The 16,153-nt window shown below is 29.4% G+C and overlaps 1 pseudogene; it reads right to left on the reverse strand.

Annotated features, from left to right (window-relative positions):
- Positions 1-250: 250 nt before the first annotated feature.
- Positions 251-16,153, reverse strand: LOC131619815 (histone acetyltransferase HAC5-like; annotated as a pseudogene).

Raw genomic sequence — 16,153 nt, forward strand, 5'->3', positions numbered from 1 at the left:
CTAAAGGTTAAATAGCCAATATTTAGAGGGATTAAAAACATATTTAACCCATAATTAAAAAACATATTTTTAACCCATAATTATTAAAATATATAATTAGAAAACATATTAAACCCATAATTATTAAAATATATTGCACAAGTATGATACATATTTCAAAAATTTCTTCTGTTTCAATATTTGTGTGGAAAGTATGATCAATAATATAGAACAAACAAGTAATAAAAACAATAAATCCAAAGAATTAAGTTCATACCATTTTCCCATTAGATTCTTGATACACAGATTGTGGTGTTGAATTATTTTCAACTAACTTGTCTTCAATTTGAGTTGATTTGTGTTCATTTTGAGTCAATTTGTGTTCATGGCAATCGTCACCTCTATCTTTATAGCATGCATCGCAAATGGTACAATCTGGACAAACCTCACATTTCCACCACTTTTGGAACACATTGTGTGCCCAACAAATACTACAACATTTTCCAAAATTTATAGGACTAGGATTGCTTAGATAGTAGAGGATCATCATTGAGGAATACTTGGCATGTCGGAGTGTGTCAAACTGGAGCTGATACTTCTGGCAGAAGCTCAAAAAGTTGTTTCTATCTTTAAATACTTCATTCTCATTGATAGTATCATTATGCTTAGTGTTGGAAGGGATAACATCAACAGCGGCCTAAAAACGACAAATAAGTAAAAAATTTGCATGATCATACTAATGGTGACAAAATTATATTGAAGCTTTAGGTTTAGTTAGGTTGTTACCTCACAAAGTCGATGCACTTCGCCGTTCTTTAAGGTGTGTTCATTTGAACTATGACATCTGTAATATATTGATATTAAATTCAAAGACAAAACTCTTTTTTATTGAATTCAATACAAAACTAATTCATTCATTTTAAAATAGAAGGGGGGAGAAATTGAAATATGTATTTAAGTTATCATACCTTTCACACTCCTGAAAGTTCTTGCATTTAGTGCAAAACCACCGTTTCCCAGACATTATCACTTCAAAGCAGTGGGTGCATGAATATTGTAAATGAGCTATAATGAAGTTTTTTTCTAGTGTGCAATATATCTTGCCCTAGCTAATGAAAATTGGATGGAAAAAAGGAATAAGATAAAATAAAATTACACATATTATATGAATAACTTAAGCTGAACTATAAAATAAGAATATTGCAACTTTTTGTTCAATCTATTACAAAAAATATAAGATTAATTTTGATGTAATGCTAGTACAAAAGATTTTAGACTATTAACCAATCAAAATTAATCAATTATATTACTTTTAAGCTGGATATGATCTAAGTGAAATATTTTTAATAATTCAACAATTGTAATTGATTGATAGAGTAAGAAATTTAAACACTATCAATTAAATTTGGAAAATATAATCCACATAATGATATTTTATACTTTTTCTAAATGTAGACTACCAAACAAATAAATCAAAGGAAGAAAGTAAAAGAAAAGGGAGACATACTTTTTGCATGACTAGAATTTCTTTAGCATCATCATTTGAAGGATTAACATGTCCCATAGTCTTCAAAACTCTAGTTGACACTTCTTTTTTCAACATATTTTCATAATCTCCTTCACTCTCTTTTTCAATAGTCCTCGCTTTTTCCATAGCAGAACCACACCAAAAATCTCCATCAAAGTACGGCAAACGAGAAATCGTCACTCTGGAGCCTCCCTTTTCGGTAGGAACAAAGAAATGATCATATATATTAGTTAAACTAACAACAATTTTTTCTTCGGTAGCCTTTTTTAGCATTGAAAGATACCTGCATAAACAAGCAATATAAATATTCTATGGTGATGACATGACACTACTTTCAAATTCTCATAAAAACTCAACATATACTCATAAGTAAAAAAGAAAGACTGACCAAGAGCGTAGCTTATAATTGCTTGGAGTCTTTTGCTCTTTAGGATGACGATATAGTATATAATCATCTCCTTTTGAAGGAGGACATGACCATATGTAGCAAGTTGAAAAACCCCTTTTCTTACAAATATCAAGATATCCAATCTGATAATAGAGAAAAAAAACAAACAAAAAAGGGGAAGGATTTAGTATTCAACTTTATAATTTTTATTGGCTTGGAAGTAAAGTTTAAAATAAAAAATACCAATATCTCATGGTAAACGAAGGTCCGAAGTGCTCCTCCTTCCACAATCACTCTTTTGGGCCTAAAATACTTGACAGAATCAAGATATGAAATGTACACACAACGCTGATTCGGATTGCCACATTTAGAGCCATACTCTTGGACGTATAGTCCAAAAATGCATATATCTGCTCCATTAATCTTCTGAAACAAAAATATTACCTGAAACCAATGAAACTTTTATTAAATCTCTTAGACGTATATTTATTTCTTCATATATAAATAAATGAACTTACTCTTGATCTATAAGAGAATTCAGTTGGATAATTCTTTTCTGGGATGATGTCAAGAAACGACTTCTCCACTTTCAATTGTTTGTTGAAAGATAACACTTCTCTAATAGAAATGCTTTCTGTTGCTAAAACCTACAGTTTTGCAGTAACTCATCACAAATAAGAAAACATTATGTAGTTTTTAAATCAACATACATTTGCTTTAAAAGATCAATAATATAAATAACATGAAAAAAAAATATTTTAGTACTATTTTCAATTTACTAGCTTGTATAAGAATATGAAAATGTTATGATATTTTAATTTTATGTGCATACATGTTGATTTCTCTGTGTTACCTTATCAAAATTCCCACTTCCTTCAACTTTTTCTTCATCTACTCTCACTTCCATGAGACGCTTAAAAAGTCTTTTCTCTAAGTGGTCACTAAGCATGGTACTTGGTAAGTCCTTAGCACCATAAACAATAGCCTCTTGTAAGGGAACATGCACTCCATTTTCAATTTCTTTTAAGCGGCATATAGCACATATATAATTAGCACTACTATCCACATCTTTTTTGTTGTTGTAGAGTGCACATACTTGATGCTGCCATCTTTTGCATTTATTGCACTCAACCCACTAGAAGAAATAATCATTATTAAAAGTTAGTGTATGGTTTTCAATATAAAGATGAATTATATACTAATATTATAAATAAATTTCAGTTTTTTAATTCATTCAATAATTAATGTACCTAATTTATATATAAATTAGATTCATTAATTATGGAATGAATATGAAAAGTGAAATTTACTTATAATATTAAACAGAGAGAATAATTATTATTATTACAACATACCGGTTCTGCAAGTATATCATCATTTGTCTGTTTTTTAAGATTTGTCTTAGAAACAAATGTCTCGTTGAATGTGATGCACCCGCCTTTAGATGTATTATAACAAAAGGAGCAAAAGCAACGCTCTGCATCAAATTCCTCATCTTTTCTACAGAAATATGTTTTTCTTCTGCCGATGGAGTGGCCACAACATATACAAAAAATTGGTATAGGTGCAAAGTAAAGATTTTTTACTTTCACATAATTGGCACGTGTTTGCATCAATTCTCGTTTCATCTTCTTTTGTAATCTGCGTTAAACAAATTTAAAACCAAATAGAATCATGCACACAAGTATATAAGTTACAAAAATAAAAATTTAAATTTAAATAAATATATGGCTAGAAGGTGGTGTACTAACCTGAAGAGGTTCCTTTCTGAGACTATTAATATGTTGTATTATTTGATCATGTGTGAAAAAATCAATTAAGGAAACAGTATCAACGGTTGTATTTGAGGATTTTAATTGTTTCTCTTGATCATCAAGTTTTGGCTTACTGAATTTCCTTTTAATAGATTGATTGCATAATTCATCAAAGCCTCTCTTTCGCATATTGTCCGACAAAAAAGATGAATGATGATTTCTTGCATTCCATTTTTTCTATTCTTTCGCATATATAGCTTGTTTACTCTCATTTATATTCTTTCGTACGTTTTTGATTTCTTGTGTGAAAACCCCTTTCTTTATTTGTCTTCTTCTTCAATTAGTATTATTATAATAATAATAATAAAATTGGGTTCCACAAAATTCTATAATAAAATTTAGAAAGTTAATAACTTTTGGACGAAAATAAATATAATTCCTACTCAAAATTTAAATTTGTTTTGACTTTTTTAATTGAATTAATTATTTATTTATCAATTTTTTTTTTACTTATTATAAATTTTGTATTAATTTTCTTTTTACAACTATTAGGTTTAAAAAGAAAACTATTATTTTATCATAAAGAATATACCAATGTTAATAAAATTAAAAAGGTTTAAAAGGAAATCTATTCAAAAGGAAAATTATATTTTAAAATGAATTAATTATTTATTCATCAAAATAATTTTACTTATTATAGATTTTTTATTGGATTTTTTACAAGTATTATGTTTAAAAACAAAAAAGTTTAAATGGAAAATAATTTTTTATCATAAAGTATAAAGCAATGTTAATAAAAAGGAAAAAGATTTAAAAGGAAATGATTAGAATTGAATTAATTATTTATTCAACAAAATAATTGTAGTTATTATAGATATTTTATTGAATTTTTTTCAACTATTTGGTACTAAACGAAAAAGGTTTAAAAGGAAAGAGAAAAGGGGATGTGCAGTGACAGTGTAAATTAGTTTTACACTGTCAATCAATGACAACCATGTATCTTACCAAGTCAGTCTTTAAATTTTAAAATACTAAAATGATTTGGCATTTTAAAATAATCTGATTGGATATCTGTGTAATACTGAAATGATTTGGCACTTTAAATTATTCAATATATTAGCACATATAATTTAATTAAGTATGATTTAATTAAATAAATGGGAATTGACATGTGATTAAATTAAATATGGTTTAATTTAATTAATATTTATTTAATTTAATTAAAAGAGTTTTGATTAAATACAAATAATACTTATTTAATTAAATAATTTAATTAACTTAGATTGGGCTTATTTTGGAAAAACCCAAAATAAGGGCATTATGTTACGCTCTGATTATTTAATTATTTATTTAATTAAATATTAGTATTTTATTTTCGAAAATTATCGGTTGAGAAGTATATTTTGGTGAATAAGTGGTTATGTCGGCAAATGGATTATTATATCGATGGAATATTATTAAAAATGATGTATGGGTTATTTTGGGTTATTTAACTTATTGGGGCTAAATTGGTTTGTGAAGAATAGTAAAGAGGATGTGTTAAAGACTAACCCCAATTGGAATATTAAAAATAGGGTTTTAGAGAATGAGAAGAGTAGTGCTATCATTTGGGAGAAAACAAGATTTGAAGAGAAGGAGGCAAGTCTTGGAGAATAGGAACAAGCTTAGAGATTTCCATCCATGGTGCCAAATCGGAAGTGCAATCGGAGACCCATCAAGTTGCTTCAAGTTGAATAAGGTAAGGGTGAGATTCTTTTCCTATAATGGGGCTCATGAACAATTGTATGTGGGGGATTGGATGTGTAGATTTATTGCTTTTGCTTGTGTTAATCGTTGTTGGAAAATAGAGAATCTACCATGAATAGCATGAAGTTGAATGCTGCCTTCTTTAATTGATGTTGTTGTTGTTCGATTGAAGGAAATTAGGTAAGCGTAATATCTGGAACTGTTAGTTTTGTTGCTGTGTGTGTTAATGGATGCATGGTGGAGGCGTTGGCCTCCTGTAGGTATGAGGAATGTGAGGAGTTGGCCTCAGGGTTGGGAGATGACCGCCCCCTTTGCTTTCCTGTGGCATATATATTGAGGCTGGGGCCTCCTGCCCATGAGATGACCGCCTCCAGTCCCATTTATACTCGTGAGGCGTGGGCATCCAGAGATGCAATGAAGAGGGCGCATGCCTTACCCACAAGGACGACCGCCCCTGGTAATTTGAAATCACTTTTTTTAGTTTTGTTGCTTGCCTGACTTTATGTAACCGTTAGTAGGTATATATATATATAAGGGAGATTAAAAATGGATCTTTCTATATAACTTAATTTTAGTTTAATTTAAGTGTAAGGGAAGGCATGTAATAGTAAGAGAGGTATACATCAGTAACAGATAAGGTTTTCATATGGCAACAATAATGAAGGGTAAAGCAACAATATAATGTTTTATAACTCAGTAAGGGCCTCATGGAAACCAGGAACAATAGTAGTAGCAAGTTATATCCCTAGCAGTTTCGAGATTTTAGTGAATAAAAGGGGATTATTCTATGACAGTAGATAGTGAATTAATCGGATAAATCGGATAACCGATAAAGAATTGAATTGTGTCTGAGTTAACCTGTTTGGATTGTGTTTTTAGTGACTTGGGAATATAACCCGAGGACTTATAAAGTCATGATATTAAGGATATACCCGAACATTAGATAACCGGTAGCGACGTGAAATATACTCATTTAATTAAAGAATACTTGTGAATAATTTTGAATGAATGATAGTGATTTAGTGAGTTAAATAAAAGACTAATTTATAGAGAATTACGAGACTAATTTGAATTGACTTAATGTGTCGATTTGTTGTGATATACCAATACATGATGATGTTGTGATGATTTTGTTAATATGTGAAGTTGTATATTGGCGATGATGTGTCGAGACGTGATGATATCGTGATGATTTTGTTATTATGTGAAGATGAAAGATTATTTGTAACGTTGATTTACCTCTAATAATTGATAATTATCAGTGATGTAGGCGTATGCCTCGCGATGATGTGTGATTGTGATAAGTATGTTGTGTATGTCTTGTTTGTCGAGTCACATTTCATATGTGTACTCTGTGATGCCCTGGATTGGCAAACTAGTGACGAAGGCTTATGCCTTGATGCCTCTATTAATTTGCAATTGGTGATGAGGGCTGAAGCCCTGTTGGTACCACATGCATATGCACAAGTCGTGTCTCATGTTGTCTGGTGTGACTTATATGTGATGTTTTGTGACTAGATGTGTGACTTATATGTGATGTTTTGTGGCTAGATATGTGACTTATATGTGATGTTTTGTGACTAGATGTATGACTTATATGTGATGTTTTGTTGCTAGATGTGTGACTTATATGTTGTGATATTCTGGGACTAGAATTTTGATTTATACTTGTGATGTATCGTGACTTGGCTTGCAAAGTAAATGAATGAGATATATATAAATGATGTGAATATGAAGTGTTGTGACTTGTTGTGCAATGAAAAGTGTGTGAGATTTGTGAGTTGGTGAAAGTATGAAGTGTATGGCAATATTAATACTTGTGATGTGATAAACATATATGTCTGAATCCTAATATACAATTTATCATGCACTCACTTATATGATTTGATATCTCACCCTTATCTCTTGTTCGTCGTTGCCTTTATATTGGTAACGTGCAGGTGTTCGAGTATGAAGATTTAGTTGTTGTTAATCGAGTCGGTTGTCGCTCTGATACGTAGCACTCGGGGGGGATGATTTATGATGTTTATGATGTTGTTGTTTATTATTTTATCTTAGCCGAATAAGATGGTATTGACTCCAAGATTGAGAACTATGATTCCGCCATGTTTTAATAAAAGAAGTTATTCTATTTTGAAAAGTATTATATGCTGAGTATTTGTTTGATTGATCAAAGAAAGTGCTATGTATCCGCTAAATGCAATGAAGTGATTTATTGCGATATGAATATGTGACGCCTCATTTGTTTATCGAGAAATTTTTGAGACTCTGATTCTTGAATAATTGCCGGGTAGAAATGGGGTGTTACACATTACGGTTTTGAAAGCTCTCTATAAATAGAGTAGCTTTTTCCCCTGCGAAAGTTAATTGTCAATTTTCTCATAGCAAGAACGGCTAGCACCGCCTTCTATTTTGCACTCGCGTGGACTACGTAGAGACGTCGGTATCTTCTGCTGTTTGTGATCAAAAGATAAAGCACGCTTCAAGAGGTAGTTCTTGAATCCTTATTTGGTTTGTGATTAATAATTTAATCAAGATCCGTTCATCGGGATTATTCCGCTAAGAAGAATTTTTTTGTTGAAAAACCTTCTTAAAATTCCAACAATATATAGAATCCAATGGTTTAAAACATTAGAGCTTTTTGTTACCCGGATAAAAGCATCTTACACACTTGAATGAAAAAAACAATAATGTACTGCCACTTGGCAAATGGGGTGGGTTTGATTGGTCAATAAAAATTATTTAGTCAATTACATAAAACGGCTCCAATTAGAGTAAATTAATAAGGAGTTAAAGGGTAATATGAGGTGTTAATGGGCATGTTCCATTATTAGTTAGGTAGTTGATAAATAGCTAATATCATTAATATAGATAGAGTTAAATATGTTTTTCGTCCCTATAAATATCTCGAATTTCATTTTTAGTCACTATAAAAAAATGACATATTTTAGTCCCTACAAAATTTTTATGAATTCAATTTTAGTCTCCGCTATTTTTTTAAATTTTAAAAACTGTTTAATTACCCTTAAACTTTTAAATTTTTAAATAATTTTTTTTCTACATGTTTAGAATACTATAAAATGTTTTTATACCAAATTATAGAATTTTTTAAAATGAGAAGAATTAAATTTTAATTTTTAAATTTCAAAAGATAATGATAAAATTAATGCAAATTTTGACATAGAAATCAAATTTTGAATTTTTTTGGAGGAACTTTTTATAATGTTATAAACATGTCAGTAAAATAATCATTTAAAAATACATATCGGTTTAACAACAGGGATTAAAACTACGTGTATAATAATTTTGTGGAGACCAAAATACATCTTTTTTTAATAAGGACCAAAAACAAAATTCGGTAATTTTATAGATACCAAAAACATATTTATTGAAATATATATGCCTATGTAATAATTATTGAAATATAATAATTAAAGAGTTAAATATGTTGTTAGTCTCTCTAAATATTAACTATTTCACTTTTAGTCCTAAAAAAAAATTCTTCAAAGAATCGTTCTCCTATTACTTATTATCCACACTTTTGGTACTTGGCGTTAAATCTGTCTAACGGAATATGACATGATTATAGGACAATTGACAAATTTTATGCAATGTTCCCAGTTTAAGTTATGACTAGGGTAGATTTAATTGGATGAAATAAATTTACACCATGGAATATGTTTATTAAAACTTATTTTGTTCTTCTTTGAAATAAGTATTAAAACATATGTGTCATCTTCCCCAATCTGTTTACCCTAAGTCTCTATCTTCTTTAAATTTTCTTTCACTTTGCACGCAGAAACCTCCAACAATGTAAAGCAAACCTCCGAAAATATTGTTTACTGAATATGAATGCGCTTAAACCACGTGAAATTAGTCTACATTGTATTTATAAGAAAAGAAACGAGGATAACCTTTAAACTATAAAAAAAAGCTTTTAATGTGACGTTATCAATGCAAGCTTTGAATTATATCAGCGAGGAGTTGAGAGAGAAATTTATGGTGGTATTTTGCATTTTAACATTTCAGAAAAAGATAATTAGAAATTAGGAATAAAATTTAAGTGAAGTTTATAATGCAATAAAAAATAGTTTAACCTAGTAAATTCCACTCTGGCCATTATTGTAACTGCAAAATTTCAAAATTAAGCAAATTGTCTCGCCTCTTCATATTCCGTTAGACAAATTTAACATCAGGGATAAAAAATGTGGACAGTCAATATTAGGAGGACGATTCTTTGAAAAAAAAATTTTGAAGACTAAAAGTTAAATAGCCAATATTTAGAGGGATTAAAAACATAACTAACCCATAATTAAAAAACACATTTAACCCATAATTATTAAAATATATTGCACTAAGTATAATACATATTTCAAAAATTTCTTCTGTTTCAATATTTGTGTGGAAAGTATGATCAATAATATAGAACAAACAAGTAATAAAAACAATAAATCCAAAGAATTAAGTTCATACCATTTTCCCATTAGACTCTTGACACAGATTGTGGTGTTGAATTATTTTCAGCTAACTTGTCTTCAATTTGAGTTGATTTGTGTTCATTTTGAGTCAACTTATGTTCATGGCAATCGTCACCTCTATCCTTATAGCATGCAGAGCAAATGGTACAATCTGGACAAACCTCACATTTCCACCACTTTTGGAACACATTGTGTGCCCAACAAATACTACAACATTTTCCAAAAGTTATAGGACTAGGATTGCTTAGATAGTAGAGGATCATCATTGAGGAATACTTGGCATGTCGAAGTGTGTCAAACTGAAGCTGATACTTCTGGCAGAAGCTCAAAAAGTTGTTTCTATCTTTAAATACTTCATTCTCATTGATAGTATCATCATGCTTAGTGTTGGAAGGGATAACATCAACAACGGCCTAAAAACGAAAGATAAATAAGAAATTTGCATGATCATACTAATGGTGACAAAATTAAATTGAAGCTTTAGGTTTAGTTAGGTTGTTACCTCACAAAGTCGATGCACTTCGCCGTTCTTTAAGGTGTGTTCATTTGAACTATGACATCTGTAATATATTGATATTAAATTCAAAGACAAAACTCTTTTTTATTGAATTCAATACAAAACTAATTCATTCATTTTAAAATAGAAGGGGGGAGAAATTGAAATATGTATTTAAGTTATCATACCTTTCACACTCCTGAAAGTTCTTGCATTTAGTGCAAAACCACCGTTTCCCAGACATTATCACTTCAAAGCAGTGCGTGCATGAATATTGTAAATGAGCTATAATGAAATTTTTTCTGGTGTGCAATATATCTTGCCCTAGCTAATGAAAATTGGATGAAAAAAAGGAATAAAGATAAGATAAAATAAAATTACACATATTATATGAATAATTTAAGCTAAACTATAAAATAAGAATATTGCAACTTTTTGTTCAATCTATTATAAAAGAATATGAGAATAATTTTGATGTAATGCTAGTGCAAAAGATTTTAGACTATTAACCAATCAAAATTAATTATTTATATTACTTTTAAGCTAGATATTATCTAAGTAAAATATTTTTAATAATTCTACAATTGTAATTGATTAATAGAGTAAGAAATTTAAACACTATCAATTAAATCTTGAGAATATAATCCACATAATGACATTTTATACTTTATCTAAATGTAGAATACCAAACAAATAAATCAAAGGAAGAAAGTAAAAGAGAAGGGAGACATACTTTTTGCATGACTAGAATTTCTTTAGCATCATCATTTGAAGGATTAACATGTCCCATAGTCTTCAAAACTCTAGTTGACACTTCTTTTTTCAACATATTTTCATAATCTCCTTCACTCTCTTTTTCAATAGTCCTCGCTTTTTCCATAGCAGAACCACACCAAAAATCTCCATCAAAGTACGGCAAACGAGAAATCGTCACTCTGGAGCCTCCCTTTTCGGTAGGAACAAAGAAATGATCATATATATTAGTTAAACTAACAACAATTTTTTCTTCGGTAGCCTTTTTTAGCATTGAAAGATACCTGCATAAACAAGCAATATAAATATTCTATGGTGACATGACACTACTTTCAAATTCTCATAAAAACTCAACATATACTCATAAGTAAAAAAGAAAGACTGACCAAGAGCGTAACTTATAATTGCTTGGAGTCTTTTGCTCTTTAGGATGACGATATAGTATATAATCATCTCCTTTTGAAGGAGGACATGACCATATGTAGCAAGTTGAAAAACCCTTTTTCTTACAAATATCAAGATATCCAATCTGATAATAGAGAAAAAAACAAACAAAAAAGGGGAAGGATTTAGTATTCAACTTTATAATTTTTATTGGCTTGGAAGTAAAGTTTAAAATAAAAAATACCAATATCTCATGGTAAACGAAGGTCCGAAGTGCTCCTCCTTCCACAATCACTCTTTCGGGCCTAAAATACTTGACAGAATCAAGATATGAAATGTACACACAATGCTGATTCGGATTGCCACATTTAGAGCCATACTCCTGGACGTATAGTCCAAAAATGCATATATCCGCTCCATTAATCTTCTGAAACAAAAATATTACCTGAAACCAATGAAACTTTTTATTAAATCTCTTAGACGTATATTTATTTCTTCATATATAAATAAATGAACTTACTCTTGATCTATAAGAGAATTCAGTCGGATAATTCTTTTCTGGGATGATGTCAAGAAACGACTTCTCCACTTTCAATTATTTATTGAAAGATAACACTTCTCTAATAGAAATGCTTTTTGTTGCTAAAACCTACAGTTTTGCAGTAAATCACCACAAATAAGAAAATATTCTTTAGTTTTTAAATCAACTTACATTTGCTTTAAAAGATCAATAATATAAATAACATGAAAAGAAACTATTTTAGTACTATTTTCAATTTACTAGCTTGTATAAGAATTATGAAAATGTTATGATATTTTAATTTTATGTGCATACATGTTGATTTCTCTGTGTTACCTTATCAAGATTCCCACTTCCTTCAACTTTTTCTCCATCTACTCTCACTTCCATGAGACGCTTAAAAAGTCTTTTCTCTAAGTGGTCACTAAGCATGGTACTTGGTAAGTCCTTAGCACCATAAACAATAGCTTCTTGTAAGGGAACATGCACTCCATTTTCAATTTCTTTTAAACGGCATATAGCACATATATAATTAGCACTACTATCCAGATCTTTTTTGTTGTTGTAGAGTGCACATACTTGATGCTGCCATCTTTTGCATTTATTGCATTCAACCCACTAGAAGAAATAATCATTATTAAAAGTTAGTTTATGGTTTTCAATATAAAGATGAATTATATACTAATATTATAAATAAATTTCAGTTTTTTAATTCATTCAATAATTAATATACCTAATTTATATATAAATTAGATTTATTAATTATGGAATGAATATAAAAAGTGAAATTTGCTTATAATATTAAACAGAGAGAATAATAATTATTACAACATACCGGTTCAGTAAGTATATCATCATTTGTCTGTTTTTTAAGATTTGTCTTAGAAACAAATGTCCCGTTGAATGTGATGCACTCGCCTTTAGATGTATTATAACAAAAGGAGCAAAAGCAACGCTCTGCATCAAATTCCTCATCTTTTCTACAAAAATATGTTTTTCTTCTGCCGATAGAGTGGCCACAACATATACAAAAAATTGGTAGCAAAGTAAAGATTTTTACTTTCACATAATTGGCATGTGTTTGCATCAATTCTCGTTTCATCTTTTGTTGTAATCTGCGTTAAACAAATTTAAAAGCAAATAGAATCATGCACACAAGTATATAAGTTACAAAAATAAAAATAAAAATAAAAATTTAAATAAATATATGGCTAGAAGGTGGTGTACTAACCTGAAGAGGTTCCTTTCTGAGACTATTAATATGTTGTATTATTTGATCATGTGTGAAAAAATCAATTAAAGAAACAGAATCAACGGTTGTATTTGAGGATTTTAATTGTTTCTCTTGATCAACTTTTGGCTTACTGAATTTCCTTTTAATAGATTGATTGCATAATTCATCAAAGTCTCTCTTTCGCATATTGTCCGACAAAAGTGATGAATGATGATTTCTTGAAGTATCATAAGCATTTCTTTCGTCTGCCACATGAATCCTTTCTAATCACCGTGCCAAAAGTTGTTAGAGAAAATTCAATATAGCTTGTTTACTCTCATTTATATTCTTTCGTACGTTTTTTTATTTCTTGTGTGAAAACCTCTCTTAAATCCCTTTCTTTATTTGTCTTCTTCTTCAATTAGTATTATTATAATAATAAAATTGGGTTCCACAAAATTCTATAATAAAATTTAGAAAGTTAATAACTTTTGGACGAAAATAAATACAATTCCTACTCAAAATTTAAATTTGTTTTGACTTTTTTAATTGAATTAATTATTTATTTATCAATTTTTTTTACTTATTATAAATTTTGTATTAATTTTCTTTTTACAACTATTAGGTTTAAAAAGAAAACTATTATTTTATCATAAAGAATATACCAATGTTAATAAAATTAAAAAGGTTTAAAAGGAAATCTATTCAAAAGGAAAATTATTTTTTAAAATGAATTAATTATTTATTCATCAAAATAATTTTACTTATTATAGATTTTTTATTGGATTTTTTACAAGTATTAGGTTTAAAAACAAAAAAGTTTAAATGGAAAATAATTTTCTATCATAAAGTATAAAGCAATGTTAATAAAAAGGAAAAAGATTTAAAAGGAAATGATTAGAATTGAATTAATTATTTATTCAACAAAATAGTTGTAGTTATGATAGATATTTTATTGAATTTTTTTCAACTATTAGGTACTAAACGAAAAAGGTTTAAAAGGAAAGAGAAAAGGGGATGTGCAGTGACAGTGTAAATTATTTTTACACTGTCAATCAATGACAACCATGTATCTTACCAAGTCAGTCTTTAAATTTTAAAATACTAAAATGATTTGGCATTTTAAAATAATCTGATTGGATGTCTGTGTAATACTGAAATGATTTGCCACTTTCAATTATTCAATATATTAGCACATATAATTTAATTAAGTATGATTTAATTAAATAAATGGGAATTGACATGTGATTAAATTAAATATGATTTAATTTAACTAAAATTTATTTAATTTAATTAAAAGAGTTTTGATTAAATACAAATAATACTTATTTAATTAAATAATTTAATTAACTTAGATTGGGCTTATTTTGGAAAAACCCAAAATAAGGGCATTATGTTACGCTCTGATTATTTAATTATTTATTTAATTAAATATTAGTATTTTATTTTCGGAAATTATCGGTTGAGAAGTATATTTTGGTGAATAAGCTAAGTGGTTATGTCGGCAAATGGATTATTATATCGATGGAATATTATTAAAAATGATGTATGGGTTATTTTGGGTTATTTAACTTATTGGGGCTAAATTGGTTTGTGAAGAATAGTAAAGAGGAGGTGTTAAAGACTAACCCCAATTGGAATGTTAAAAATAGGGTTTTAGAGAATGAGAAGAGTAGTGCTATCATTTGGGAGAAAACAAGATTTGAAGAGAAGGAGGCAAGTCTTGGAGAATAGGAACAAGCTTAGAGATTTCCATCCATGGTGCCAAATCGGAAGTGCAATCGGAGACCCATCAAGTTGCTTCAAGTTGAATAAGGTAAGGGTGAGATTCTTTTCCTATAATGGGGCTCATGAACAATTGTACGTGGGGGATTGGATGTGTAGATTTATTGCTTTTGCTTGTGTTAATCGTTGTTGGAAAATAGAGAATCTACCATGAATAGCATGAAGTTGAATGCTGCCTTCTTTAATTGATGTTGTTGTTGTTCGATTGAAGGAAATTAGGTAAGCGTAATATCTGAAACTGTTAATTTTGTTGCTGTGTGTGTTAATGGCTACTGGGATTCCTAGAATGAATGTTATAGGATATATATATATATATATATATATATATATATATATATATATATATATATATATATATATATATAAGTAAATGCATGGTGGAGGCGTTGGCCTCCTGTAGGTATGAGGAATGTGAGGAGTTGGCCTCAGGGTTGGGAGATGACCGCCCCCTTTGCTTTCCTGTGGCGTATATATTGAGGCTGAGGCCTCCTGCCCATGAGATGACCGCCTCCAGTCCCATTTATACTTGTGAGGCGTGGGCATCCAGAGATGCAATGAAGAGGGCGCATGCCTTACCCACAAGGACGACCGCCCCTGGTAATTTGAAATCACTTTTTTTAGTTTTGTTGCTTGCCTGACTTTATGTAACCATTAGTAGGTATATATATATATATATATATATATATAAAAGGGAGATTAAAAATGGATCTTTCTATATAACTTAATTTTAGTTTAATTTAAGTGTAAGGGAAGGCATGTAATAGTAAGAGAGGTATACATCAGTAACAGATAAGGTTTTCATATGGCAACAATAATGAAGGGTAAAGCAACAATATAATGTTTTATAACTCAGTAAGGGCCTCATGGAAACCAGGAACAATAGTAGTAGCAAGTTATATCCCTAGCAGTTTCGAGATTTTAGTGAATAAAAGGGGATTATTCAATGACAGTAGATAGTGAATTAATCGGATAAATCGGATAACCGATAAAGAATTGAATTGTGTCTGAGTTAACCTATTTGGATTGTGTTTTTAGTGACTTGGGAATATAACCCGAGGACTTGTAAAGTCATGATATTAAGGATATACCTGAACATTAGATAACCGGTAGCGACGTGAAATATACTCAT

This window comes from Vicia villosa, linkage group LG7 (genome assembly GCF_029867415.1).
Source record: "Vicia villosa cultivar HV-30 ecotype Madison, WI linkage group LG7, Vvil1.0, whole genome shotgun sequence".
Classification (NCBI taxonomy): Eukaryota; Viridiplantae; Streptophyta; class Magnoliopsida; order Fabales; family Fabaceae; genus Vicia; species Vicia villosa.